The sequence below is a fragment of the Gouania willdenowi genome, chromosome 17 (assembly GCF_900634775.1).
Source record: "Gouania willdenowi chromosome 17, fGouWil2.1, whole genome shotgun sequence".
NCBI lineage: Eukaryota > Metazoa > Chordata > Actinopteri > Blenniiformes > Gobiesocidae > Gouania > Gouania willdenowi.
In genome coordinates this window covers 33659654-33672668 of record NC_041060.1, presented here as the reverse complement: position 1 = coordinate 33672668, position 13015 = coordinate 33659654, and the positions used below count along the sequence as shown (strand labels likewise).

Here is a 13015-nt window from a genome sequence, read left to right as displayed (position 1 = left end):
TTTTCTCATATCTGTATAAAGCTTAAGCTGTGAAACTGTTAGTCAGTCCTGCATATCCGGAGCCAGGGAAGAACCTTTTTGGACCATCCTATACTCTTTTTCATTTAGCCCGTCCTAATACAGGATGGGACACGTCCCTTTTTGTACACTTTTTCTTTTAGTTTTATAATAAAACCTTTTTTTATAAAATCATCATTCTGTCTCCAAATGAGGTCAACCGCAAATTTGCCGTGACACTGTGTCAGGGCCAAAATTGTTAGTTAGGTTTATTAACATATTTACTCATAGACCTTATTCTTTTATAGGCTATAAGTTGAGACTTTTCATTTCTGCTGTCTCATGTTTTCTGCTCCCTTCTCGAGGTCAGCTTTCCAAAACACATTTTATCTCTCAGACACGAAGTCACATGCTTACACACACTCACACAGTCACACATACACACTCCATACACATCCATTCACACACACAAACACATAAACGCACACACCTCCACTCACATAGCAATCAGCAGATACCAAGAGAACTGGTTGTTTTGACCCAAAGAAGAAAACTGTCTCTTATTTTCACTCTCCTCTTTCCCCCTCCTCTGTCCTCTTTATCTCCTGGGGGGAGGAGGGAGGGGGACGGAGGGGCAATATACGTGATGTGTCAGAATTGTGTCTTACTCTGCCTTCGAACCTCCGGCCGGACGGTCACTAATTTTTGTTCCACTTTGTTCCATCTTTGTACTTTTTTACTTAGTTTTATAATAAACCTTTTTTATAAAATCATCAATGCTTCGCCTGGACTCCATCACTCAACCAGAGCAATAAATCATGTCTCCAAAAGAGGTCAACCGCAAATTTTGCCGGAACAATTGGCGATCACGAACAGGATCCATCTTCTGCTCTGGGGGACTTCGGCCGTGGACCAGCACTGAGGACACACTTAAAACCCCAAGGCTGCCCCACGGTGGTCTGCCCCTCGGACAGAGACTGGATCACGAACCATCGGTTGAATCTCAAACACCAATTCGGACTATTAAGGTAATGCTGCCTTTTTATATATATATATAAATTTTAATTTACATATATATTCGCTCTGTGTTGATAGAAATGCAACCAGTCGAGCACTGTATTGATTTTCATCATTCTGGAGATTATCTCCTCCTTTAGCTGTTCTGTGCTTTGATGCAGTTAAAGGACTGCCATGAGAAAGGCTCAAATGGTTGAAGTTCTTTGCTTTTTAATACTATAAGTTCCCTCTATTTTTCTTCGGGCTCGGATATTTTTGTTTACGCATCAAATACGGCTGGTCATTATTTACTTTGTTTTGTTCAGGCACCCACGGACAGCCCGTGAGGTCCTGACCATAGGATAGACAGGCAACCAAAGTTTCCAAAACACCCCGCTGCCATGTAACGAGTTCACCTCTGTACCGATATAAAAATAGATTAAAACCCCAAACCTAACCTAAACTGTAGTGAAGACTACAGGGAGTAAAACACTGATAATGGGAATCAAACAGATGAACAACCCAATAAACAAATAATATATGCATACGCATATACAATCTTGGTATGATGTGAACTCAGATCATGCTTTCGGTGAGTTTTACTTCTTTTTTACCTTTGTTTTTATTTTGTTTAAACGTGTGAATGGAATCAGATTTCTCCCTTTGGTTGTTTGGCTTTAATGCTTTCATTTGGACGAGAGTCGGCTGCTGTGTTTTCTGTGCGTTTTGGCGCACGGGGACACACAATCACACCCACACACGCACACGCACAGAGAGAGAGAGAGAGCCACACCCACACACGGGGAGGCACACACACACACGCAGAGAGAGAGAGAGAGAGAGAGCCACACGCACACGCACAGAGAGAGAAAGGGAGGCACACACACACACACACACACACGCAGAGAGAGGTAGCGCCCCTCATAGGCCTATAGAATAGTGCCATTACAATACAGACACTATTTTTATTTTTATTTTTAAATTTTATTTGATTTCATGATATCTGGGGTTCACTCTAAAATGACTATGAGCAACACACACTCAAACTCACACACAGATGAATACAGTATTTCATTTTATTTTATTTTAATATTACTGTTATCATCATTATCGTTTTTTATTATTTTATTGTTAGTTTCTGTTGGCTTTGCGGTTGTCCCTGAAGAAACGACATCTTCAATGAAAGCTCTTAATGAATGAAATCACCTTCAACTCTTATGCTAATGAAATGTCAACATCATTCAAAAGACCAAGTTTCAGAAGGAAATCGACTATCAAAGGACTCAACTCTCCCATTCAGCAAAGCAATGCTGCAACGAAATAACTCGCTCAGTCCCAAGTCAACTCTTCATCGTCTATGGAATGGGCCGCATGCCAATGCTGGGATTACCATATCCTGCCCCATCATCAAAGACTGAGAACCTGTGGGCGTCGGAGTTGGTTGGACACTCCCCCACCAATGAGTTGCGAGTTAAACACCACGATTACTGCCTGAATGATGGGCAGCAACTGCAGACTGATCACACGTCTGCTGGAATATCTTCACCAAAAAAAGACACTGTTTCAAAAGCCACGAGGATACCAAGCCATAAGAAGTCCACCACAGCCTTTGGTGGTAGTGCTATATCACCTTAGCCTTGAACTTTGGCATGGAGGGGGACAACTAGCAAATAGCCAACAAGCTTCTCCTTCGATAGGACAATACTAACCCCTCTATCTTCTGACTGTACGCTAGATTATTTTGTTTTCATTTATTCTCTCACACGCTTTGAGATACACGCTTTGAGAAGGTGTGCTCTAAGCAGACAGACCAGACATACAGTCACACACTCACATTCATAACTATGAGCTGAAACACAGGACCACCAGAACTTCACACAGAACCCTTCTGTTTGCCACATGAGACCATGTGTGCCCATCATTTATCTTTGCTTTTATTCATTATGTTGCTCATTTATTTACACTGCTTTTGCCTTTATGAGAAAAGAACAAACAAAAGTGAAGAAAATAGTGTTACTGATAGGTTTGTTTTTTTTTGCTTTTCTTTCATTTTATTTTCTTGTTGAGAGGAGGCCCGCCCCACAATGCAAGATATGGTTACATCCGTTGAAGAAAGAGCCCTCTGTTGCCTCAGCTTTTGGAGCTGAAGTTTTTATTTTTTTAATTCTTTTATTGGCCATGATTTTTTTTGAGCTCGCACGTTTTTTTTTTTTCTCCTTTGTTATTTCTGAACGATTCTTCTTTTACTCTTTTGTTTTTACTCAATTTCAGGAAAATTGAGACAGAGATTGAGGACTGCAGCCTCAACCAAGTTTACATTTTGACATTTTTTTTGACCGATACCCTCGTAAACAATCTGTACCTTACCCTTTTTGAAGCTGCTTGCGACAGACAGCCTAGTTCAACATTCATCGTTTTCATTATGCGCGCCTCCCCCTTACCGCGTCGGACTGTCTTGCCGGCCCAAAGCCACTCGACAGCAGGGGGGGGTACCAAATTTTTCCTGAGAAAACTGTCCCATTAGTTGCTATGAGTACATAGGCAATTACTTTTCAAACAAGAAGTCCTGGTTTAATGTGCAGAAAAAGGATAAACCTTGCTAGGGAAAGCGCTCTTTGGGGGATAGTGGTCCACCTGATTTGATACATGCTTGGTAACCGAATACCGTTCTGAACAAATTTCTACGTTCCCTTAGAGTGAGGGTTATTAGAGGTTGCGTGCTCCGTTCAATCTTAGAGGTGCCCAATAAAGTCCTGACAGTTGTGCGAAATTTTCCCTCGGTATGGGACCGAGGTTGAGTTATTCTCCCAAGCTCTTATTTTTCAAGAGTGGCGGTTGAGCCCTGCTGATTCAGAGATTTTTTTTTACATTTCTGGAGACGGACGGCGGGTGAGTTTCCCCCGGTTGGGTACTGGGGTTGAGTTTGGTTATTAAGTGCACGGCCGTGCCAATTCTTGCTTGATCAGCAGATGAGCAGACTGTCAGTACCACGGGCAATAATCTAAGTGTAGACTCCGCAAAGGCGGAAGTAAAAAGGAGCGTACCTCTTAGTAATCAGATGATACCAGTGAAAAGCAATTAATTAACACTAAAAGGTTGCCAAGCATGGGGGGGCAATAAGAGCTCATTGACCCCGAGAGAGGAGGTGGACTGGCTATCGCCTCTGGTGGTTTAGATGAGGCCTATATTCTACTTAGACACTATGCAGCAAAACCTTGTGAATGCATGGACGTGAAAATTGAGGCATGAACGTGTGCGGTGCATGAATGACTGAATGATGACACGTTACGTATGCCTGAGAGAACCGCGTTGTGAGTGTGAATGTGCCGTGGACGTGTCATTGAGTGATTGACCGATGAATGGCTGTTTGACTACACATGCTCCTCTGTTTCACCTTCCTTTCCTCCTGGGTTTTGATGCACTAGATCTTCTCCCTGTTTTTGCCAATTATGTAGTGGGGTGTTCAGAAAACACTGCTGCTTGTTAAAAGAACTATGGTTTTAGGCCTTGGGCCTTCTAAAAAGTTTACCAGGTTTTAAAGGTTATTTTTCTGGGTGTTTAAAAACACCAAACGACGTTTTTAATATATGATACCACTTTCAGTGGAATGACTGGTTTTGACTTTGACTGACCTTACTGTTCATGTTCAGTGTCCATGTTTTTGTTGTTATATGTGTATACTCGTTGTTGTGTGCACTTGTCTATGTCTTCGTCTTAGTTGTTGTTATTGTGTTGTTTTTTCCAATATACAGGTCGCTGACTGTATACTCAAAGGAGACGAATCAAATCCAACTAAAGAAAAGGGATATTTTAAATTATTCATTTAAGTCCTAATGTTTTCCTCTTTTTCTGTTTCTGAGTGTTTCCTAACAGACAATGCCACCGCCTTTTCGACTCCGATCCTGCCTCCTCCAGCCGTCATGCCTGGTCACTGCTTCTTATGATGAAGGATGAGAATTAAAGGGAAGTATTGTCCATAACTGTAACTGGGAAGCAAAGGGGAAATAGATTGAAATAGACACGTGACAATATGACATATTGTGGATGTTCTAACATAATATCAATTCCAGAGACTACACAGACTTCCAATCCAACTGCGAAAGTGGGGACAGATCTTCAAATTTCCAAAGGGAGCGTACAGTTGACCCTGGCTTTGACCTTTATGGCTGAGGAGGAGGAGGTCGAGGAGGCTGGAGGGCACAAAGGCAGGCGGACACAAGAGAGAGGAAAACGGAGACACATCCAAAATGATCAGATAAGTGATTTTCCAATGATATTTATCATATGGTTTTAAGAATCCAAATGTATTCTTATGTAAAAAAAAAAAAAAAAAAAAAAAAAAGGGAAGGCAGAGGGCCAACGTCCCTCTGATTTTTGATTTATATTTTATCATAGGAAAATATACCTCAAAACCCTCCAACCATTTTCTTCTTGTCCCACCAGCACTTAGCGTGCAAGACCATAAAACACCTTCACTGGGTTTAGACACTTTTAAGAGTAAAATTAAGTGTTCTCAACATTGGGTTGGTGGCCCAATCTGGGTCGCCTGAGATTTAAAAAGGGTCCTCCTGAAATTCTTGATAATTGATTGATATAAGAGATAGTTTAAAGTTAAGTAACTTCCAAGCATTTAAGGAAGCTCTCCAAACCGCGCTGGGGCTTGTCATTCCTACGAATGGGATAAACACAGAGAGCAAAAGACAATATGATTGTTCGACTCAACTTAACTTTAATTCTGTCTAACCTTAAAGGGCCAATAATCTTGCTTAACTCTGGTTCAGACACAGAATAGGAGACACTTTTGCCACCAAATTACCTTCAAAATTAAGTAAATTACATCTCAAATAATAATTATGAGGGAAATGAATGAAATAAATGAACTGACAAATTCAGCTCTATAAAAGAATTAGGCTATGTAATTAGGTGTGGAGTGTTAACATTATTCAGAATAAATAAAGGATAGAATAAGATTTCTCCTTCACAAATAAGAGATAGCAAAGAAAAATAAAACAAACAATTTAAATAAATAAATAACATTATTTATTTATTTGGTTAAACTTATTTAGCTTTCTCACATCTCCATGTCTCCCAATTGTATGTATTCATCTTGAGAAGACATGTAATCACACTCCACACTTCTCCGTCCGACTTGCATGTCCTTCTCCGTCCGACTTGCACTTGTAAACAGTGGTTCTCAAATTGTTGCTTCTCACCAGGTATCAGACGTACCACAGTTTGAGAATCACTGCAACTCCAGCTATGTTTCTCCTTGCTCCAGGAAAAGAGAATCGAATTAATATTTCCTGCTTTTCTTTCAGCCTCATATTTTCCCACTCACGTGTGAATGGGCTACAGATAACATTGAGCTAGCTCACTAACCCACACCTAACCATTGTGTGATTGTGCAGCAGCACCTTTTAGGATCTGAAAAGCTCTCAGATCCTGACCTCTGACCTGCCTCTGCCTTCCTGGAAGCTATAACTGAGCACCAGAGCCATACTAACTATTCATTTAGTTAGTTAACTAACCCTAACACCCCTAGTCTTTAAACTTTATTTTATTTTACTTTACTTTACTTTATTTTGTTTTTTTTTGTTTTTTTCCCCCCCCCCTCTTTTCTTCTGTTCAGGTACCAACCAATCCCAAGAGAGGTTGCCAGGTGTGTGGAGACTACCCTTCCTCAGACAACAACGAACGACCGAAGGTGGACCGACACTTTCCGAATTCAACTGACGACCCACACGGCAGTGAAGGTCGCGGAGCGAGCCACGTGGATTCACGCATCACACTGGAGGAAGGTGCCAACAAAAGCCGACCCTGATCTTGAGGCGACTGGTCCAACGGAGGAAAAACCAACATCACCACTGATCGAGGAACCGCAGTAAGGAGCGTTTCCTCTCTTCTGGATCGGGAGCAGTGCTTTGATGACCTTTCGTTTGCTTTCAAAGTTGCAAATGAAAGGGAAAAGGAAAAAGACCCCGGGGGGTTACAAGCTGACCTTTCTAACGGGGCATATGGTCTGTTGAAACCTTTGAAATCCAACCTTGAGGACATCGTGGGAATAAAGAGGTCACAAGCCTTTTCTCGCTGTGATTGAAGAGGTCACGAGCCCCTCTCTTTATGCCCCAGAAGCAGGCTGAAATTATGCCACCATTCTGTCATTTCATGTCACTCGTGTTCTGGCCATCGATTGGCACGATGGTCCTGTCCGCAATTCCAGTACTCCTCTGGCTCCTGGCCTCCAAGGGGGCAATCGAGGACACTGGACTTGAACCAATGAATGCAAGTGTTGTTCCTAATGTGAATGTTTCCTTTTACAGGGTGACTAATGCAAGCAGAAATAAACGCTGGATAAACGATATCGTCCTGCACGACACTTTAGCTGCGACCAATGTTACTCATCCGTTTTTCACGAACACCTGGCACCGATACGCGCACTATCAAGCTAAAAGTAGAGGCCTATCCAACTGTTATGGTTGTTCTTACATGCCTGTGTCATCAACACACCCCCGCTTAACCGCGATACCAATGGATGCTTCCGACTCCTTTTGTTATTTGTCTTACTCTAACTTCGGCATGGGGACCCCAACCGTTGTTCTAAACAGCCAGTAAAAAAACTGGCTACACTACGCGATCAGACATCTTCCACTATGTACGTAGATTACACGTGATCCACACTTTTTCCCTTCTGTTTCGCCAGAAATGGAACTCATAAACTAGGCCAGATTCCCGGTCACAATTGCAATTATACCCTGGGTCCTGAATGCGACACCGCACATAATTCGCACACATGTGCCCACGTTCATACACCCGGGACTAATGGCACGTCTAATTTAGCAAACGGTTTTTGACTATGCTCAACTATTCTCCTTTTGTCACGACGTAAATGAGAATCCCACACTCCTTTGGGCTTTAATCCACACGACGATCTGGGGTACGGCTGCGCGTCGAACCTTAGAATACAGGTTTAAGTCCTCCGTTAATGCGTCATTTTTGGCCCTTACTGGCCTCTCGGGGGAAATCACGAATATACGCTTAATGGTCCCACAAAATAGAATGGTCCTAGACCTACAGACCGCGGCCAAAGGAGGCGTTTGCGCAATGGTAGGTGCATCTTGCTACGCGACGCCATGAACAAAGACCGCCACGTCCTATAACCCTTCCGCCGCCGGAAGTCCAGCCTGAAGAGTTTATGATGCGTGTTTTTGATGTCTCAGATGATGACTCTGCTTACTGATGACACCTACATATGTTTTTGTTGCTGTGCTGTGCTGACATTTATACCATGTGTGTTTTTTGCTACTAGTGATATATATATATATATATATTCCATATTCATTGATTACCAATGATTTTAGTTGCTAAGGATATTTGATTTTATTGTGCGGATGGTCTTGTCTCACGTAATATTCATTATGTGTTTATGGGGTTCTTTGCCTTCGCCTCCTTTTTCTTGCTCCGACTTTGGGGGATGACTGTGTCCCCTGGGAAAAAAAAAATAAATAATGCTTATATCCATAGTGTTATGATGGTGTCACTATCATTTGTCCTATGGACCATGAGGTTGAGCTACAATTACACTAATTTTTATTAATGTTTTATGTGTTTTGGGCTGTGCTTTGCTAAAGTTAAACAACTTACTAACTAAATTTGCTTTTTTGTGTTGGACAAAAAGAGTGGATTGTCAGGGCCAAAATTGTTAGTTAGGTTTATTAACATATTTACTCATAGACCTTATTCTTTTATAGGCTTTAAGTTGAGACTTTTCATTTCTGCTGTCTCATGTTTTCTGCTCCCTTCTCGAGGTCAGCTTTCCAAAACACATTTTATCTCTCAGACACGAAGTCACATGCTTACACACACTCACACAGTCACACATACACACCCCATACACATCCATTCACACACACAAACACATAAACGCACACACCTCCACTCACATAGCAATCAGCAGATACCAAGAGAACTGGTTGTTTTGACCCAAAGAAGAAAACTGTCTCTTATTTTCACTCTCCTCTTTCCCCCTCCTCTGTCCTCTTTATCTCCTGGGGGGAGGAGGGAGGGGGACGGAGGGGCAATATACGTGATGTGTCAGAATTGTCTCTTACTCTGCCTTCGAACCTCCGGCCGGACGGTCACTAATTTTTGTTCCACTTTGTTCCATCTTTGTACTTTTTTACTTAGTTTTATAATAAACCTTTTTTATAAAATCATCAATGCTTCGCCTGGACTCCATCACTCAACCAGAGCAATAAATCATGTCTCCAAAAGAGGTCAACCGCAAATTTTGCCGTAACAACTGCCAATGATATTTTCTCCCAGAATAAAGTGTTTGTTGTCAAATGGTAAAACTGATACATCCATAAATGTTCTGTTATAGCATAAATGTTACATTAAATAAAATGTTAACATGAAGCATTAAAGTTGTTACTGCAAATTAATGTTCATTAATTATTCCATACATATCTCAAATGATTAGTGTTTGTGTAGCATGTACATTTCTTTACTTTATGCAAGCCAACCAAATACATTGTGCTCTTTTCTTTTTCATGCTCGAGGTGTTTTTGTTACCGCCGCCAGCCCTAGGGGATAGCTGGGCGGTAGCAAGTGGCAACACAGCTAGTGTTAGACTGTGTAGCCTAATGGTAAGTGGCTGTGGAGAGACGCAGAGCACACGTTAGTCTGACCAAAGCCTGTTTAATTCTGAAAATCATTCACATAAGACATAATCAATGACAAGACATAATCAAATGATAAGACAATAAAATAAAATACAATAAAAAAAAAAATTACGTCCCTTTAATAAAATATATAAAAAGACAGTAAAAAATATAATAAAATGCATAATAAAATATTACTTCCAACATAAAACAATAAACATTCATTCTTCACTATTTCAAATATAATGTTACACAATAAGTGTATTAATTATACTAATTTACAAACTTTCACTCTCATACTGCTCTCTAACACACACACACACACACACACACACACACACACACACACACACACACACACACACACTAAAGGAAAAGTGCCTCTGAATGGCAGCAAACCCATACAAAAATACATAGAAATATTTTTCTACTCGGCTCTAAACACATTAACTGTATAAAAGTCTCTTATAATCAATATCCATGACACTGGTTATGTTTCTTGTGAAAATATAGCTTATACTATGCTCCTCCACGGATCAACACGAGGCTATAATGGCGTCCGTGGTGAGAACGTGACTACAGCAAACTTCTACAAAACACTGCTTTACTCTCAAAAATAAACACAGGTAGTTACACAGTCAGTGCGGATACCATTTAGACCAAGTCACAGTTACCAAAATGAACTTAAATGAGTTTACCTGTGGAGAGACGCAGAGCACACGTTAGTCTGACCAAAGCCTGTTTAATTCTGAGGCTGCGCCAGCGTAGCTCTTCTAGTCCCCACAGTGCGCTTACAGCGACATCTACTGGTGTGGAGGTACATGACAAATAAAACACTTAGTTCTAAAATATGAAAAATAAAATAGAGGGGGTGTCTGTTTCTAAATGAAAACTTAAAATATAGCATTTTTCCAACCTACTACATTTTGTTGAAGTTTTTGGACCATCACCACCACAACACCAACATCAGCAGCAACAGCAGACCTCTCTACATGAAAGTAGGAAGTTATTTAGTTGAACTTTTTAAAATACATTTTAAAGTTTAAAATATATCATGGGAGCTATCTGATTTACAGTTTTTCTCGATTGTTTACACACATTTTCTGAAAGCATTCCTTATATTGTCAGAACTCTATACACAAATCCAAAAACACACACAATGGGGAAAACCTCTCAATTCTCCTGCAAAATTAAACGTCACATTCAAAACAATGTTATTTCTTCTCAAAATGGTATTTTGTTTTCAAATGACACAAACCATCATATCAATAGACATTTATAAGAACCAGTTGAACACTCACGTGCTCAATGTAAAACACACTTCTCTATTCATCGTATTGACTTAGGCCTTTTTTGTTCAGTGTTACTACAGACAGTATACATAAGTGTGTTGTAATCTAAGATATTTGAGAATATTGTTTTTATACTCAGAACACACAAATACACGGTAATAAATATATTCTATTTTTCCCACAAAAACAATGTACACAGTGTACATCCTAATCAACACAAGGTTCCACATACTGTACAGTGGTCTACATACAAAACAGAAGAATTTACTGTATACAGTTACTGTAAAAAAGCAGCGTGGGAAATATCGCCTAGTATGGCAAATCCAGCCATGAAAAGCATCAACTGCTTTTCACCACTACCACCTGAGCCACGGTCGCCCCTCTATCTATCTATCTATCTATCTATCTATCTATCTATCTATCTATCTATCTATCTATCTATCTATCTATCTATCTATCTATCTATCTATCTATCTATCTATCTATCTATCTCACAGAATCAAACCTTTTCTCGGAATCTTGGATTTGTGTCCGTCAGAGGTGTTGAAGTTTGTTCCTGGAGGTCTGCTGTCCTTCCTGTTTCAGATGTTGATCAGTTGTTAATCTATAGACTCTCTTCAGGTCCGAACGTGTGTGTGTCTGCTATGTGACTGTGTCTGTGTGTGTGTGTGTGTGTGTGTGTAATGTGAGAACACTTCCTCCACGCCCTCCTTCCTTCACAGTGTAAATATGTGAAACCAGTCCAACCTGTAGCTGCTCCCATGAAGTCTCTGACACTTGTTCAGATCCCATCAACAGTTTCTCATTCCTTTCACTTTTTACCAAATGCTTTTGTTCATCTTCACTCATTATTTCTGTTTCAAATATTTCCCATTTCTCATACTGGTTCTTACTGACACACTCTAGAATAATCTGACCCACAAAATATGTAGACATTCCTTCATCACTTTAGTCTGTGTTTCCAAGATGAAAGTTTTAACCAGTATGTACATCAACAATGGTTTACAGATGTCATCACATTTCACAGTTTACACTTTGACCAGGTCATCATTCATTCTGCTTAAAGGAACATAATACCTAGAACCAGATCAAACCTGTGAAATGACCTTTGGTTGATCTTCCAAAAAAACCAAAAAAAAAACAGTAAAATATTGTGCAGAAACCTGAAACCAAGTGGAGTTAAGTGAGTATTAGTTTAGTTAGTACCGGTAGTCATAAACTCTCTCAATAACAGAAATAAAATACATGGTTCTAATTGAAAATCATATGTCATCAGTTTCATCCACAAATTGCATCTGCTAAAACACATTCTAAGAACCACAAACTGGTGAATTAGTAACCATCCTGGATGACTGGGAAAACACATTTTCAAACTCTTCATATCTAATTTCACAGCATTTATAGAACAACATTTAGAATATCAAACAATCAGACGACACTTTAATGACACGTGGAAACAGCGCAGTGTAGCCCAGAGTGGTTAATCAGGAGGTCTGGGACAATTCCCGGTGGGTCGGTCTGATGATTGGGCTGCGAGGGCCTAAGTTTACCTCGTACTGAGATCAATTATGAGCATATATGCTCATGCAACCTTAACTCTAACCCTAACCTAATCCAATAAACTAATAAAACGTGTTCTGTCACTTTGAAAACAAAAATAAACAAAACTGAATTATTATTGTTTTATTTTTATTTCTTAGCAAAAACATTTTCTGGTCGTGCACATGCGCATATAAGCTCAAAATCGATCTCAGTACGAGGTAAACTCAGTCCGTGACACCGTGATCCTCAATCATAACACTACAGAAGTCACTGCTCCTCCACTGACAGCTCTTTCCTTTTTTTTGCTGACGCATTCCATCCGCGCACTCTGTCAGTTTCAGGGGTGTCTAAACGTGGTCCTGGAGGGTCGGGGGTCCAACAGGTTTTCAATGTGTCCCTGTTCCAACACAGCTGGGAGACTCGTTAGCAAAGCTGCTTCAGAATATCAGAAATGTTGGATCAGGGACACATTGACATCCTGGTGGACCACGTTTAGACACCCCTTGTATAGACATATGAACTATAGAT

At 40.4% G+C, this 13015-nt stretch overlaps 1 protein-coding gene across 8 annotated transcripts in view; it reads right to left on the bottom strand.

Moving 5' to 3' along the window:
• LOC114479318 (NLR family CARD domain-containing protein 3-like) overlaps nt 1–11609 on the bottom strand; it is a 54140-nt gene extending 42531 nt beyond the window's left edge. For all 8 annotated transcript variants that reach the window (XM_028472948.1, XM_028472956.1, XM_028472950.1 and 5 more), the window contains exon 1: nt 11451–11609. The gene's annotated coding sequence lies outside the window, so the exon portion shown is untranslated. The remainder of the gene's footprint in view (nt 1–11450) is intronic.
• Between the last annotated feature and the right edge of the window lie 1406 nt (nt 11610–13015).